Here is a 16,386-nt window from a genome sequence, read left to right on the forward strand (position 1 = left end):
TTCCTCACTGTTTTCTTTTTTTCTTTTTGCACTAGTTAATTGTTTTAATATATATTTCTTATGGTTATTTATATATTGCAATGCAAGGGAGATGAGATTGAGTACAGGGCTATGGTAGGAAACTTTGTCAGATGGTGTGAGCAGAATTACCTGCAGCTTAATGTGAAAAAGACTAAGGAGCTGGTGGTAGGCCTGAGGACAGCTAAGGTACCGGTGACCCCTGTTTCCATCCAGGGGGTCAGTGTGGACATGGTGGAGGATTACAAATACCTGGGGATACGAATTGACAATAAACTGGACTGGTCTAAGAACACTGAGGCTGTCTACAAGAAGGGTCAGAGCCATCTCTATTTCCTGAGGAGACTGAGGTCCTTTAACATCTGCCGTACGATGCTGAGGATGTCTACGAGTCTGTGGTGGCCAGTGCGATCATGTTTGCTGTTGTGTGCTGGGGCAGCAGGCTGAGGGTAGCAGACACCAACAGAATCAACAAAGTCATTTGTAAGGCCAGTGACGTTGTGGGGATGGAACTGGACTCTCTGACGGTGGTGTCTGAAAAGAGGATGCTGTCCAAGTTGCATGCCATCTTGGTCAATGTCTCCCATCCACTACATAATGTACTGGTTGGGCACAGGAGTACATTCAGCCAGAGACTCATTCCACCGAGATGCAACACAGAGCGTCATAGGAAGTCATTCCTGCCTGTGGCCATCAAACTTTACAACTACTCCCTTGGGGGGGTCAGACACCCTGAGCCGATAGGCTGGTCCTGGACTTATTTCATAATTTACTGACATAATTTACATATTACTATTTAACTATTTATTACTATTTTCTACTACTATTTATTACTATTTATTATTTCTATGACTATTACTGTTTACTATTTACTAATAGTAGTATTACTATTACTATTTCTAATACTATTTATTATTTATGGTGCAACTGTAACGAAAACCAATTTCCCCCGGGATCAATAAAGTATGACTATGACTATGACTATGACTATGACTCTGATTGCTGCCGCAAACAGCAAGTTTCACGACATATGCTGGTGATATTACATCTGATTCAGATTCTGTCTTCTTCTATACATTGATTATTTGTCAATCTTTCTGTATGGTCTTTTTCATTAATTCTATTGTACTTCTTTATTTTCCTGTGACTGCCTGCAAGAAAATTAATGTCCAGGTGGAATATGTTGAGAATAAATTTAGTTTGAACGCCAGGTAGTATATGGACATGTTTACGTACTTCTATAATAAATGTATTTCGAATTTTACTTCTTGCCTAACATATCTAAAATATCGACACAAAGTCAAAGGGAAGCATTTAACCTTTTAGGTCTGGGACTGCTCTAGCATTATCTATCAGTTTTTATATTTGAAAATATATCTTTCTTGACTATTGATACAACGAGTTTGGCAAATGCAGGAAATCTTGAGCAATATACACAGAAAATGCTGGAGGAGTTCAGTAGATAAAGCAGCAATAATGGAGAGGAAAAAATAAATGACATTTAGGCCCGAGTCTCTTCATCGGGACTGGAAAAGGAAAGGGACAGAGGTCAGAATAAGAAGGTGAGGAGAAGATGAGGAGTACAAGCTGACAGGTGATAGGTAAGAATGATTCTCTCTTGGCCTTTCAATATTCAATAGGTTTCAAGAAGATATTCCCCACTCATTCTTCTAAACTCCAGCAAGTACAAGCCCAAATCCATCAAATGCTCCTCATACATTAACCGTTTCAATCCCAGGATAATTTACGACCCTATCTACCTATACACCTGGGACGGGTTCAATAGCGGTACAAAAAGGCAGCTGATGGCTGTACCAGACACACAGACCAAGTCAGCAAAGGCCTGTACAAAATATTTCAGCAAAATCTTCTCATTTTCAGAGAAAAGAAATCCATGTCTGTGAGGAAGGGCCCAGACAGATTAAATAGATGAAGTGAAATGATGGAAATAGATGTAAACATCGACAGCTATAAATTGGTTGGCGTCGGAAAGACGATCACAGTGACTGCGAGAGGCGATTAACCTCTGCCCATTGGGGTGGCATGACATCTGCTAATTATATGGATTACTACATGCAGTCAGTGCTCCCCACTTCACTCATTGGCTTCGTTCATCAGCAGGAGATCAAAGTTCAAAGTAAATTTATTATCAACGTACATATATGTCAAGATATACCACTTTGAAATGCATTTTCTTGCAAGTATTCACAGTAGAACAAAGAAATGCAATAGAATCAATGAAAAATCACACGCAAAGACCAACAAGCAAACAATGTGCAAAACAAACTGTGCAAGTACAAAAAGAAACAATAAATAAATACAGAAATAAATAAATAAACATGAATTGCAGAGTCCTTCAAAAGTAAGTCAATAAGTTTTGTTTAGTGATCAGTTCAGTGATGAGGTGAGTGAAGTTATCCACTCACTACCTTAGTGGCTTGTAGGATTTAAAGCAGCTTCACTCAGCGTAATGCTGGCCTGGCCCTTCCACAGGAAAGAATTGTGGAGAACAGGAGAATGAGAAGAGATTTGATAGAGGTACAGTATATAAAATTATGAGGACTAAATGTAGATTGGGTAGATGCAAGCAGGCTTTTTCCACTGAGAATAGAACCAGAGATCATGGGTTAAGAGTAAACACAAGAGATTCTGCAGATGAAATGCAGAGTAACTACACAAAATACTGGAGAAACTCAGCAGGTCAGGCAGCATCTATGGAAAGGAACATACAGTCAACATTTCGGGCTGAGACCCTTCATGAAGACTGGATGAAGGTTCTTGGCCGGAAATGTTGACTGTTTATTCTTCTCCGCAGTTTTTGCCTGATCTGCTGAGTTCCTACAGCATTTTGTATGAACTAAAGGAAATGTTTAAGGGAAACATGAGGGGGAGCTTCTTCACTCAAAGGCTGGTGGAAGAGTAGAACGAGCAAGTGGTGGATGCGGTTTTAATTTCAACATTAAGGAGATATTTGGGTCACTACATGGATAGGAGGAGGTTGGAGCGCTACGGTCCAGGTGCAAATCAAAGGAACAAGATAGAATAATAGCTTGTCATGGACTAGATGGACCGAATGGCCTGTTTCTGTGCAGTTACTCTCTGAAAGGTGCAAAGTGACAGAAGCAAATGTTAGTAGTTGTTCAGCAAACAAATCCGATCTGGGGAAGGGAGCAGGAGGGTTTCGAATGGGTAGGAGTAGGACACCAGGATCTCGGCTGCTTCACTGGAGACCTGAGTGGAGGAGGCAGAAAGGAGAAGACCTTGCCTTGAATCTTCCGGAAAGCAGACACACAATAGAAAGCAGTGGGAACAGATGGCTGCGAAAGTTCACAGAAGTACAGCCCTGAGGGGCTGGATGCAGTCCCACAAGAAATTTAATGACCTCGTATAAGTGGTCAAGGTCAACAAATTCATCTTCAAATGGTGCCTTCCCCTACCAGTCATCTCCGCCACAGGTCAATTAACCACACTCTCATCACTCAACAACTATCACCATCAATCATAAGGATTATGAGAGGCAGAGATAGAGTAGACAGACAGTTATCTTTTTCCCAGGGTCGAATACCAGAAGGCATGCATTTAAGGTGTGGTGGGGGGGGGGACGTAATTTCAAAGGAGATGTCAGGAGCAAGTTTTCTATACAGAGAGTGGTGGGTGACTGGAATGCACTGCCTGGGATGGTGGTAGAGGCAGATACATTAGGGACTTTGAAGAGATGATAATAGGCACATGGATGTGAGGAAAATGAAAGAACATGGACATTGTGTAAGCAGAACAGATTACTTTAGTTACCCATTTGGTTACTAACTTATTTGATTCAGTACAACATTGTGCACCACAGGGCCTGTTCCTGTGCTGTACTGTTCTATGTTCTATTACCTACATTACATGATCCATCTCACACCCACCCTCACTCCAGACTCCATCATTAGCTTCTACTGTCAATTACATTCACCAGAAAGACTGCACAGCGGTCACTGATAGACTTCAGCCCTTTCCATAGATATGACAGATAGTCAGAATTTCTTCATCAGTATATTGGGCACAGCTTTGGGATGACAGATGAAGGGTTTCAACCTGAAACACTGACTGAATGGGGTTCAATTCCTGCCGCTACCTGCCTCCCTGTGATCACGTGGGTTCCTTCCGTGTGCTCCAGATTCCTCCCAGAGTCAGAAGACCCACGGGTTAGGGAAGTTTGCGGGCACGCTATATTGGCACCAGAAGCATGTTGACGCTTGTGAGCTTCCCCAAACGCAACGTAAATGAAGACGCAAACGACACGTTTCACAACACGAGGTGCATGTGGAAAATAGAGCTCATCTTTATCTCCCTTTATAAGAGTGGTCACAGGGGAGACACAAGAGGCTGCAGGTGCTGGAACTTGGAGCACAAAATAAATACAGAGACCAATGGGTCAGGCAGCATCTGTATAGCGAAAGAGGAAGAGTCTTGATATGATACATTGACTGGCCATTTCAGTCCACAAATGCTGCCTGACCCTCATTACTAGTATTATTGCTATTTATTTATTATTTATAATAAATAGTAACAATAACTATGTTTTTTCTCTTTTGCCTGCTTTGCCTGCTGTTGGCGACCGAGACTGAGGTCGAATCGCTTGGACAGAGATGGCGCTCAGTACTCGGTGTTGGAGAGCTGATTCGGAGGCTCGAAGTTTTCGGATGACTCAGAGACGGATTATGGTTGGGCATGGCAGGGAGAGTTTTTCTTCCTTCTCCCGTCTGCATGAGATGTGGGACATTTGAGAGACTTTGAACTTTTTACTGTGCTTATGGACTTCTTCATCAAGTTATGGCATTGTTGCACTGTTGTAACTACATGTTATAATTATGTGGTTCTGTCAGTTTTCACAGTCTTGGTCTGTCCTGTGTTTTGTGATATCACACCGGAGGAAATATTGTATCATTTCTTAATGCATGCATTACTAAATGACAATAAAAGAGGACTGCGTGTATTCATAATCAAAATCTAGTTGCACAGCTCATTGCCTTTTGCAATCAGGTCAAATGCCCAAGTTACATTGATTCTAATATTGTTCTTGGATTTATTGAGTATTCCTGTAAGAAAATGAATCTCAGGCTGTACATGGTTGACATACATGTACTTCAATAATAAATCTACTTCGAACTTTTAACTGACCTGCTTAGCTCCCTCCATTACTTATTGCTCAGGGTTTGTTTCACAGGCAGGCAAGGAGGTCAGTGGAGTGGAGAAAGCAGGGTGGATGAGGATGGAGTTCCTTTACAAGAGTCGAGATTGCTCAATGTCATTTCCAGTACACAAGTGTAAAGAAGAACAAATTAATTGTTACCCTGGGTCAGATGCAGCCCAAAACGCAGAATAACGTAAAGGGCACAATAATAAAACAATAAATATACAGTAGATACATATGATAGTTTATCTACAGTACGTAGATTGATTGCATGTCCGTAAAGTGACACTAGGTACAGGAGTGTCTGTGCATAAGGGGACTCTAACAGGAAAAGATAAAATAGTGGTGTTTGAAGGAGTGGGTTAGTGGGTGGAGGTGTTGATCAGCCTTACTGCTTGGTGAAAGTAACTGTTTTTGAGTCTGGTGGTCCTGGTGTGAATGCTGTGTAGCCTGTTCCCTAAAGGGAGTGGGACGAATGGTCTGTAAGCTGATGGTGGCACCCTTCATGATATTGCTGGCCTTTTTCCAGCACCTTTCCTTGATGGTGATGCTGGTGATGCATTAGGTAGTTCTGGCTACCTATTGTAGAACAGTGGTAAGGAGGAATTTCTTTAGCAAGAGGGTGGTGCATCTGTGGAATTCATTGCTACAGATGGCTGTGGATGCCAAGTCATTGGGTATACCTCAAGCAGAGGTTCATATATAGTTGCTTGGTTAGTTATTGTGTCAAACGTAATGAGGAGAACGAAGGAGGATGGGTTTGAGAAGGGAAAAAAATCAGTCATGATGGAGTGGCAGTGTAGATTGGAGGAGCCAATGGCCTAATCATGCTCCTATGTCTTAAGGTCTTATTGAGTGAGGTGATGTTGACAAGCTTGGTGCCAATCCCAACTTTGTAGAAGATGCTCTTCAGAGCTTGTGCCTCCTAACCCAAACACTGAAAATTAGTAACAGCCGTTGATCTCAGGGGATCTCTGGTGCAGCAGGCTCCCCTTCTCCACGCCACTGATGTAGTCTAAGGGAAGGGCAAGCACCGAAACAACTTGGCACTAGAGTCGTCGCAGAGGTTGCCAGAGTGAAGTTGTAAGCAACATCAAACTGCCTTAGGGACCCCGGCTCCAGATTTCTTCCTCGGGGTTTACTCCCGAAACCTTTCCCATGGGTGGGTATGGCCATGGGCAACGGAGGTTTAAAATCAGAGATTTCATTCTATTAGGTTGAAGATAATTACCCTCATTTCTTCAACCATCAGACTCCTGAATCAGTGTGGATAACTTCACTCACCGCAACACTGAACTCATTGCACAACCTACAGACTCACTGTCAAGGCCTCTATAACTCATGCTCTAAATGTTGCTTGTTACTTATTTATTCATTACTTCTTTATGTAGTTGCACAATTTGTTGCCTTTTGGACATTGGTTGTTTGTTTGTTTCTGTTTATTATTAATTGTATTACGTTTCTTTATATTTACTGCGAATGCCCACAAGAAAATAAACCTCCGGCTGTATATGGTGACATATATGTACTTTAATAATAAATGTACTCTGAGCTTTGAATTTCAAAAGGAGCAAGTTTAAATCTTTCTCCAAGTAGACAATCAGTCCATTTCGGTAGAGTTTTAGTTGAATCTTTGTTCTCCTGTGAATGCCTGCAAGAAAATGAATCTCAGGGCTGTATGAGGTGACATATGCAGTACGTACTTTGATAATAAATTTACTTCACACTTTGAACAGCACAGTCACAATTAACTCCTGGAATTTTCTTGGAACGGTTATCTTCAACTCCTCTTACATTTACAATGACTAATGATCATCATTCCCTGAAACAGTTATATTTGATTTCTTTAGACAGTTTATTCACTTATGGCTCATATCTGCTTTGAGTTTGAGCGCTAGAGCAGGTATCTCACTAAAATAGATAACCATGTCATTAAAATCTCATTATAACAGTTATTTCAGGCATGCAGACCATATTTGAACTTGGCCCGGTCACAATTTGAGGTGGAATTAAACATTTATTAGAGCAGAAGTCAGGACATGTAATGAAGCTCAATCCAATTGTACTTTTGTTTGTTGTCCTAAATACTGGAATTTGACACAAGACTCTGATTACTAGCAAAACCACTTGAAAAACCGGTTTCACAAACATGAGGATATCTGCAGATGCTGGAAGTCCAAAGCAACACACACAAAATGCAGCAGGAACTCAGCAGGCCTGGCACCAACTGTGGAAAAGAGTAAACAGTCAACATTTTGAGCCAAGACCCTTCATCTCTGCTTGAAACTTTAACTGTTTATTCTTTTCCATAGATGTTGCCTGGCCTGCTGAGGAAAACTGGATTCCCTGAATGCTCTAACATAGAAACATAGAAATCTACTGCACATTACAGGCCCTCTGGCCCACAATGTTTTGTCGACCATGTAACCCACTCTAGAACTGTCTAGAATTTCCCTACCACATAGCCCTCTATTTTTCTAAGCTCCATGTACCTTTCTAAAACTCTTAAAAGATGCTATTGTATTCACTTCTACCACCTTCACTGACAGAGCGTTCCACGCACCCATAACTCTCTGTGGAAAAACTTATCTCTGACATCCCTTTTATACCTACTTCCAAGTACCTTAAAATTATGCCTTCTTCATGTTAGCCATTTCAACCTGGGAAAAAGCCTTTGGCTATCCACACGATCAATGCCTCTCATCATCTTATACACCTCTATCAGGTCATCTCTCATCTTTCACTCCAAGGAGAAAAGGCCAAGTTCATTCAACCTATTCTCATAAGGCACCAAAAGTAAGACCGTAAGATTTAGGGGCAAAATTAGGTGTTTTGGTCCATCAACTATGCTTCATCATTCTATCAAGGCTGATTTGTCATCCCACTCAACCCTGATCTCCTACCTTCTCCCCACAACCTTTGACACCCTTACTATTCAAGAACCTATCAACATCCACATTAAATATTAAATACGACTTGGCCATCACAGCCCTCTCTGGCATTGAATTTCACAGATGCACCATCCACTGGCTGAAGAAATTCCTTCTCACCTCAGTTCTAAAAAAATGTCCTTCTATTCTGAGGCTGTGCCCTCTGGTCCTAGACCCCCCCACTATGGGAAACATCCTCTCCATATCCATACTCTCTAGGCCTTTCAACATTCGATAGGTTTCAATGCGATTTATTCCTCATTCGTCTAAACTCCAGTGAGTGCAGGCCTAGAGCCATCACACGCTTCTCCAATTTAAAACTTTTACTCCTGGAATACTTCTCATGAAACTTCTTGTGAACCCTCTTCAATGCCAACCCATCCTTTCTTAGACAAGGGCCCAATACTGCTCACAATACTTCAAGTGTGGCCCGATCAGTGCCTTATAAAGCCTCACCAGTAAATCCCTCTACATTCCAGGCTTCTCAAAATGAATGGTAACATTGTATTTGCATTTGGAAACTGAGACAACACACTCCAGTCCAGATCAAGGGATCAGCAATGGAAAGGGTGATCAGTTTAAAGTTGCTGGGTGTCAACATCTCTTAAGATCTATCCTAGGCCCACCATACTGATGCAATTACAAAGAAGGTATGACAATGGCTATAATTCATGAGGAGTTTGAGGAGACTTGGTATGTCACCAAAGACTCCAGCAAATTTCTACAGAAGTACCATGGAGAGCATTCTGACTGGTTGCATCACCATCTAGTATAGAGGGGCCACTTCACAGGATCACAAAACAGTAAGTTGCAAACATAAGCTCTGTCATGGGCAGAAGCCTTCCCAGCAATCGAGGACATCTTCAAAATGCAATGCCTTAAAAAGGTGGCATCCATCATCAAGGACATATCCTCTTCTCATTGCTACCATCAGCAAGGAGGTGCCGGAGCCTGAAAACATGCACTCAATGATTCAGGAACAGGTTCTTCCCCGATCAACCATCAGATTTCTGAATGGACAATGCAAGCTATCTCACTATTTCTTCTTGTCTTTTTTTTGTACCACTAATTTACACTAATAGATACACATGCGCACCATACATGTAGTTATACCATATAGTTATTTTATGTATTGCACTGTACTGCTGCCACAAGACAATGATATATGCCAGTGACGTTAAACCTGATTCTGATTTTGTTCCTAACTGCTGAGGGACTAAATCTGCATTCAGATAAACAAAAAAAGCTTTTAGATAATAAAATCTTTGCTTTAATCACTCCTTTGAAAATCTCTGAAATAAAGTACACATTTCATTCCACTGAGCTCAGGTCATGAAATTGCTAATAAATGGCCATCACTAAGTACCACTTCTTTACAGAACATTACAGAATTTCGGGAATAATTTGACATCCTAGAAGGATCACAGCAAAAAATTAGCTGTTAAAAGTAAAATCCAAAGTGCTCCAATCTCCAGACTGCTGTCAGTGATGCACACTTGATGCAAAATGGCTGGTGAATCACTTTAAGGACTCAGTGCAGTTTCACACGAAATGCTGAACTTAGCAAGTCATGTAGCATCTATGGAGAGGAACAAACAGTCAATGTTTAGGGCCGTGACCTTTCGTCAGTCCTGATGAAGAGTGTTAGCCTGAAACGCCGACAGTTTGTTCATATCCATAGATGCTGCCTGACCTGCTGAGTTCCTTCAGCATTTTGTGTGTTTCAAGCATCTGCAGAATCTTTTGTGTTTACTCTGTATAGCTTGACTGAAGGGGCTGTGAAAGAAAGCCATTTTATGTTGCTTTAAAATTGAGAAATATCAAGGAGTACTAACTATTCAATTAAGCATTAATTTTCCTTTAAATTATATTTGATAAATATAACAATTAAAGATCCCATGGCAGAGGGCATATGACTGCCTGACAAAGCAAGCTTTATTTTGCTTGTGCAACCAGTGATCTGAAGTACAAATACCTCAAATTTCCACAGTATTAATTGCAAGCATTGAAATAAATTACTGATAGCACTGAGATTTTCCACAAAATTATTTTTTAATTGATATAATAGGCTTCCTCTTAAACCTAGTTACCTCTAAACCATACAATAAAACTCATTAATAAACTTCCCACACATAATCTTAACTGCTTGAAGCAACATTAACTCAACATATACCTCCCCTCTGCCATCAGATTTCTGAATGGACGATGAATCCATGTATGCCACCTCACTATGCTTTGCTGCAATTGTTTTGCACTGCAAATTTAATTTAACTTTGTATATATTTAATTTAATTTAGTTATATATCTTACATATATATATTTATCATCTGGCTATCTATGCATAATAATAGGGCTTGCAGATCAATTTTTCCAGCAGTACGTTTAGGATTTTGGCCTAAACATATAATATACGTACCTATAATATACATGTGTCCTTCGCAAAGTTCTCCAAATCAGCATGGCTTGTTTTTAAACTTTATCTCACTGGTTAATTAGATACCGCAGAGTTATTCCCCTGGTTAAGGTGACACTGCACCAACTTTCTGCTTATGTAGATCAATATTAAATACCGAAATTATTACTTTATCATTACATGTAATCAACTTTCACCACACTGAGCCAATTACTGTACTTTCTGACTGGTGAATGGGTTTCCTAATCTAAATTCTAATCACCCTGTCATTCACAACAGACTTAGTAATGCTTCACTTGCACGGTATTCACATGCAAAATACCCTAAATAGGCCAATTACAATCCATCTCCTGTTCTTCGGTTAACCCGCTGAGAACTGAAGGACTGCTGCAACAGCCAGACGCTAAATAATATAAAAAGAGAGGAGCTCTTTTGTAAATTAGTCAACATGTCTGTACGCCTGAATTTCTTTCACAGAGTCCGACATAGCAACGCCCCCTTGTCTCAGTCGAAAGAGACAGAGGACACACCAAAGAGAGCAAGGCAGACAACTCCTGCGAAGCGGAAAATAAATCAGTTCACAAACACATTCTCCTGATAGTTCAACTTTTACTGGCAATGAAAAGAAATAATAAATTATGAAGCAATTTTTTTTTTGTTTATTGTGGCTCGCTGAGAAAGAGGGACAAAATCTAAGAGTAATACATAGAAGAAATTTTTTTAACAATCATGTTAAAATGAGCTTGGTTGAAATGATGGAACAGGAAACACAATAAAAGTGAAGTTTACACCTTAGAAATTAAAACTAGAAGTAGTCAGTTTTCTTTACCGTGTGTTAAGGATAACAAAAATGTTAATCTTATTTGGAGCACAGATGATAGAGGTGTAGAAGATGGTAAGAGGCATCCAGACTGGGTAGCCAGAGACTTTTCCACAGGGTGCAAAGGGCATAATTTTAAGGTGATTGAAGGTAAGTGTAGGGGGTATGTAAACGATAGATTTTTTTTCCACATAGCAAGTGGTGCGTGTGTGGAATGCACTGCCAGGAGTGATAGGAGAGGTAAATACTTTAGGGACATTTAAGAAACAAGAGAAAATCTGCAGATGCTGGAAATCCAGAGCAACACACACAAAATGCTGCAGGAACTCAGCAGGCCAGGCAGCATCTATGGGAAAGAGTATAGTTGACATTTTAAGCCAAACCCTTCGTCAGGACATTGAAGAAACTCTTAGACAGGCAAATGGATGATGGAAAAATGGAGAGCTATGTGGGAAAAAAGGTTAGATTGATCTTAGAGAAGGTTAAAAGATCAGCACAACTTTTTGGGTCAAAGGACATTTACTAAGCTGTAATGGTCTATGTTTTATTTGTAATAGTTACCATTTGGGTCAAAAATTGTAACTAATGTTTGCCACTATCACAAATATCTTACAAATACCACTTAACAAAAAATGTTTACGGGGGGAGAGATAGAGAAAGAGAGAGATAGAGAGAGACATAAAGACAGAGTGTGATAGTGAGAGAGAGAGAGAGAGAGAGAGAGAGAGAGTGAGCAAAGGTGGGGGAAGGGGAAAGTGTAGGGGAGAGAGCGGGAGAGAGAGGGAGTGAGGGGGGAATGGAGAGGGGGGCGGAAGGGAGAGGGAGAAGGGGAGGGAGGGAGAGGGGAGAGGGGGAGAGGTTGAGGGGGTGAGAGGGGAAGGGGGAGGGGAGGGGGAAGAGGGAGAGGGTGAGGGAGTGAGGGGAAGGGAGAGGGAGAGGAGGAGAGGGAGAGGGAGGAGAGAGAGGAGGAGAGGGGGAGAGAGGGAGGGGGAGTGGGGGAGGGAGAGAAAGAGGGGGAGAGGGAGAGGGGAGAGAGTGAGGAGGAGGGGTGAGGAGGGGAGGGGGTGAGGGGGAGGGGTGAGGGGGAGGGGTGAGGGGGAGAGGGGAGGGGGAAAAGTGAGAGAGAGAAAATGAGAATGAGAATGAAAGGCAACAACCATGCAGTTTCTTCATCTTCTCTTTGTTCTATTCTTTTTTGTGCATTTTTCATCTGTAACTCTGTTGCTTTCCACTGGAGTTCGACCACAGATTGGTCTTAATATGCCGAACTGCAGAACTGGCTTGAGGCACTAAGTCATTTCCGGCTGCTTCTACTTCAACTGGGTTTGACCATCCAACTAGATTACGTTGCAATCGTATTAGGCTCCCTGGTATGATTAAGGAAACCTTTGACCTCACAATCCACATTGTTAGGACAATGCACCTTATTATCGACCTGCACCGTCATTTCTCTGCCACACTTTACTCTGAATTCTGTTATTGCTTAACATGCACTACCTGATTGTACTGTATGGCACAGTAGTGTAGTCATTAGGCAATTGTTTTAGAGCGGGGGTCCCAACCATTTTTTATGCCATGGACCATCAAGCAAAAGGTCTGTGGACCCCGGGTTGGGAACCCCTGCTTTAGAGTGCCAGCCAGCGATCATCAAGGTTCAATTCCAGTCGCTGACTGTATGGAGTCTGTACATTCTCCCCATCACCATGTGGGCTTCTTCAATTGCTCCAGTTTCCTCCCACGTTGCAAAGACATTCGTGTTAGAGTTAGTGAGTTGTGGGCATGCTATGTTGGCACTGGAAGAGTGGCAACACTGGCAGACTGCCCAACACAATCCTTGCTGATTTAACTTGACATAAACAACATATTTCATTGCATGATTCTATGAACATGTGACAAGTAAAGCTAATTTTTCTTCAACTGTTTTAATGAATAGATCTAAATTTATAATGTGAAAGACCAGTTTTTTACTGTATGTTACAAATTCAAATAGTCATAGAGTCCTACAATGCTACAGTAAAGAAACAGGCCCATCAGTCCATCTAGTCTATGCCAAACTATTAACCTGTCTAGTCCTATCAATCTGTACTTGGACCATAGTCCTCCACTCCTGTCCCATCCATGTACCTATCCAAATTTCTCTTAAATATTGAAATCGAACCTGCATCCACACTTCCGCTGGCAACTCATTCCACACTGATCACTTTCTACGTGAAGAAGATCCCCCCCCATGTTCCCTTAAACATTTCACCTTTCACCCTCAACCCAAGACTTCTATTTCTAGTCTCACACAACCTCAGTAGAAAAAGTCTGCTTGCATTTATCATATCTATACCCCTTAAAATGTTGTACCATTCGTTCGTTATGTACCCTGACATATGACCTGGTTGATCGTGGCCTTTCCATGACCATGATTGTTCTAGGCAAATTTTTCTACAGAAGTGGTTTGCCATTGCCTTCTCCTAGGCAAGACGGGTGACAGAGATTGTCTGCCTGGCATCAGCAGTCACATAATCAGGACGTGCTAATTCACCAACTGCTCGCACAACTTTCCACCACCTGTGTCCATGGCTTCACGTGACCCTGATCTGGGGGCAAGGTAGGTGCTACACCGTTTCCAAGGGTGACCTGCAGGCTAGCAAAGGGATGGAGCACCTTACACCTCTTTTAGTAAAAGTCTCTTCACTCTGCCACCCAATAATTTAGCTCTGCTCATTCTTCTACGTTCCAGGGAATAAAGTTCTAACCTACTCAGCCTTTCCCTGTAAATCAGCTGATAGTTCACCAATTTAAATTTGGCCTATTATTCAACACTATAGACCTGATTATGTCTCATATCCTTTAACGTACTCATGCAACAAAAATCACCGAGGTCACTATTGTGAAGTTCAACTTCCCAGCATCAACAGCTATAAATACTCAGAAAAAACTGACCCGCTAGCTCTTGCCATAAAGGTTGACATAAGTGTGAAGTACTTCCTATTCTCATCGTGTAGTAACCTTGCTACATTCAGTGACTTTATATTACAAAACCCCAAATTCAGCTGAATGCTATGCTGGCGGTGAATAACCAATAGTCCATTGTTATTTTGGCCTGATCTGGAAGACATAAACAATCTCCAATTCAATCTATTAACATCATCTAATAGTTCAGAAAACCCTGCCATGAGATCTTCTTCTGGAGTTTCTGTAGCTCTGGGCTAGCAACCCCATCCCATAAAAGCCCAGAGCTACAGAAACTCCAAGAGAAGATCTCATCCCCACTAGTGGAAGGAAAGTCTGGCCCAATACAAGAGAGCTGCTATCAGTGACCTATAACCCAGTAGGGGTGAATGGGTAATATTGAGTAAATAATTAATAGTTATGAAATTGGCATTAGGTGCTGCATGCATGATATTGAATATAAAAAAGAGAAACAATTCCAAACAGAATGTTTTAGAGAAAAGGGTAAGATAAAAGAGAAAAAAACATTAGCTTCATTTGTCACATGTGTAGCGAACCATCAAAGCATACAGTCAAACGTTTCATTTGCGTCGAATCAGATCAGCGAAGATTGTGTTTGAGGCAGCCCGCAAGTTTCACTCTGATTCCGCTGCCAACGTAGCTTGTCCACAACGTACTAAACCTTTGGAATGTGGGAGGAAACCGGAGCACACAAAAGATCCCCGCGCGGTCACAGGGAGAATGTATAAACTCCTTACAGACAGTGGCAGGAATCAAAACCCAATGGTGATTGCTGGCAGTGTAAAGGGATTACACTAACTGTTACCATAAAACCATTAGACAGAGAAGCAGAATTAGGCCATTTGACACATCAAGTTTGATCCAGCATTCCATCATGGCTGATTTATTATCCCACTCAACCCCATTCTCCTTTGACACCCTGTCCAATCAAGAACCTATCAATGTCTGCTTTAAATGTACCCGCTGACTTGGCCTCCACTGCCATCTGTATCCTGGCTAAAGAAATACTTCCTCATCTCTGTTCTAAATGAATACCCCTCATTCTGAGGCTGTGCTCACTGGTCCTAGACACCCTTATTATGGGAATCATCCTCACCATATCCACTCTTATCGAGGCCTTTCAATATTCAATAGGCTTCAATGAGATCCCCCTTCATTCTTCTAAACTCCAGCAAGGACAGGTCCAGGGCCATCAAATGCTCTTCACACATTAACTCTTCCATTTCTGGAATCATTCTTGTGAACCTCCTCTGGACTGATAATGATCAGTAATAACAAGTTAATGATAACAAAACTCTCATTCTGAGTTACCAAAACAATCCAGACTTCAATTTATTGACTCATCTGAAGATCTGCAACAAGAAATACTCCCCACTATGCTGCTGAAGTATCAGCCTATATTCAATTCAAACTCCTAATTTTTGCCTAAAATTCTCAACTTCCAGGTGCACACAAGTGAAAGCTGAGTTATATTGTCAGCTCAAGGAATTACTTTGAAGAGAGCAGAGGATCTCTTCCCAGTTCCCTGATCAATTTTGTTTTAATAGTAACCATAACCACCATCCAGGCCTTGCTGTCTTCTCGCTACTACCATTGGGGAGAAGGTACAGGAGTCTTAGGTCGCACACCACCAGATTCAGGAAGAATTATTACCCTGCAACCATCAGATTCTGAACCCAGTGTGGGTAACTTCACTTGCCTCAACTCTGAACTGATTCCACAACCTGTGGACTGAATTTCAAGGTCTCTTCAACTCATGTTCTCAATAGTGTTTACTTATTCATTTATTTGATTTATTATGTTTTTTGCACGTTTTCTTCTTTTGCACACTGGTTGTTTGTCAGTCGTTTCTGTGTGTAGTTTTTCATTGATTCTATTATATTCCTTTGTTCTGCAAGACAATCAATCTCAGGGTAGTATCCGGTGACATATACATAATTTGACAATAAATTTTCTTCAGATTTTTGAACTTTGAAAAGTACTAGTTTCTCCCCTCTTGCCAATGAGTAACAGCAATTTTTTTATCAGTGACCATGATTTCATGGTGTTACTGAGATCTGCAAGCAAA

At 41.3% G+C, this 16,386-nt stretch overlaps 1 protein-coding gene across 13 annotated transcripts in view; it reads right to left on the bottom strand.

The window, feature by feature from the left end:
• The window catches only part of LOC134343853 (transcription factor 4-like), a 685,533-nt gene that overhangs the window by 309,749 nt on the left and 359,398 nt on the right, over positions 1-16,386 (bottom strand). The window contains exon 1 of one of the 13 annotated variants that reach the window (XM_063042654.1): positions 10,541-10,974. The exons of the other annotated variants lie outside the window; for them this stretch is intronic. The gene's annotated coding sequence lies outside the window, so the exon portion shown is untranslated. Of the gene's footprint in view, positions 1-10,540; positions 10,975-16,386 lie in introns of those variants that run through there. 13 annotated transcript variants of the gene reach the window in all.

The sequence above is a fragment of the Mobula hypostoma genome, chromosome 3, assembly GCF_963921235.1.
Source record: "Mobula hypostoma chromosome 3, sMobHyp1.1, whole genome shotgun sequence".
Taxonomy (NCBI): Eukaryota; Metazoa; Chordata; class Chondrichthyes; order Myliobatiformes; family Myliobatidae; genus Mobula; species Mobula hypostoma.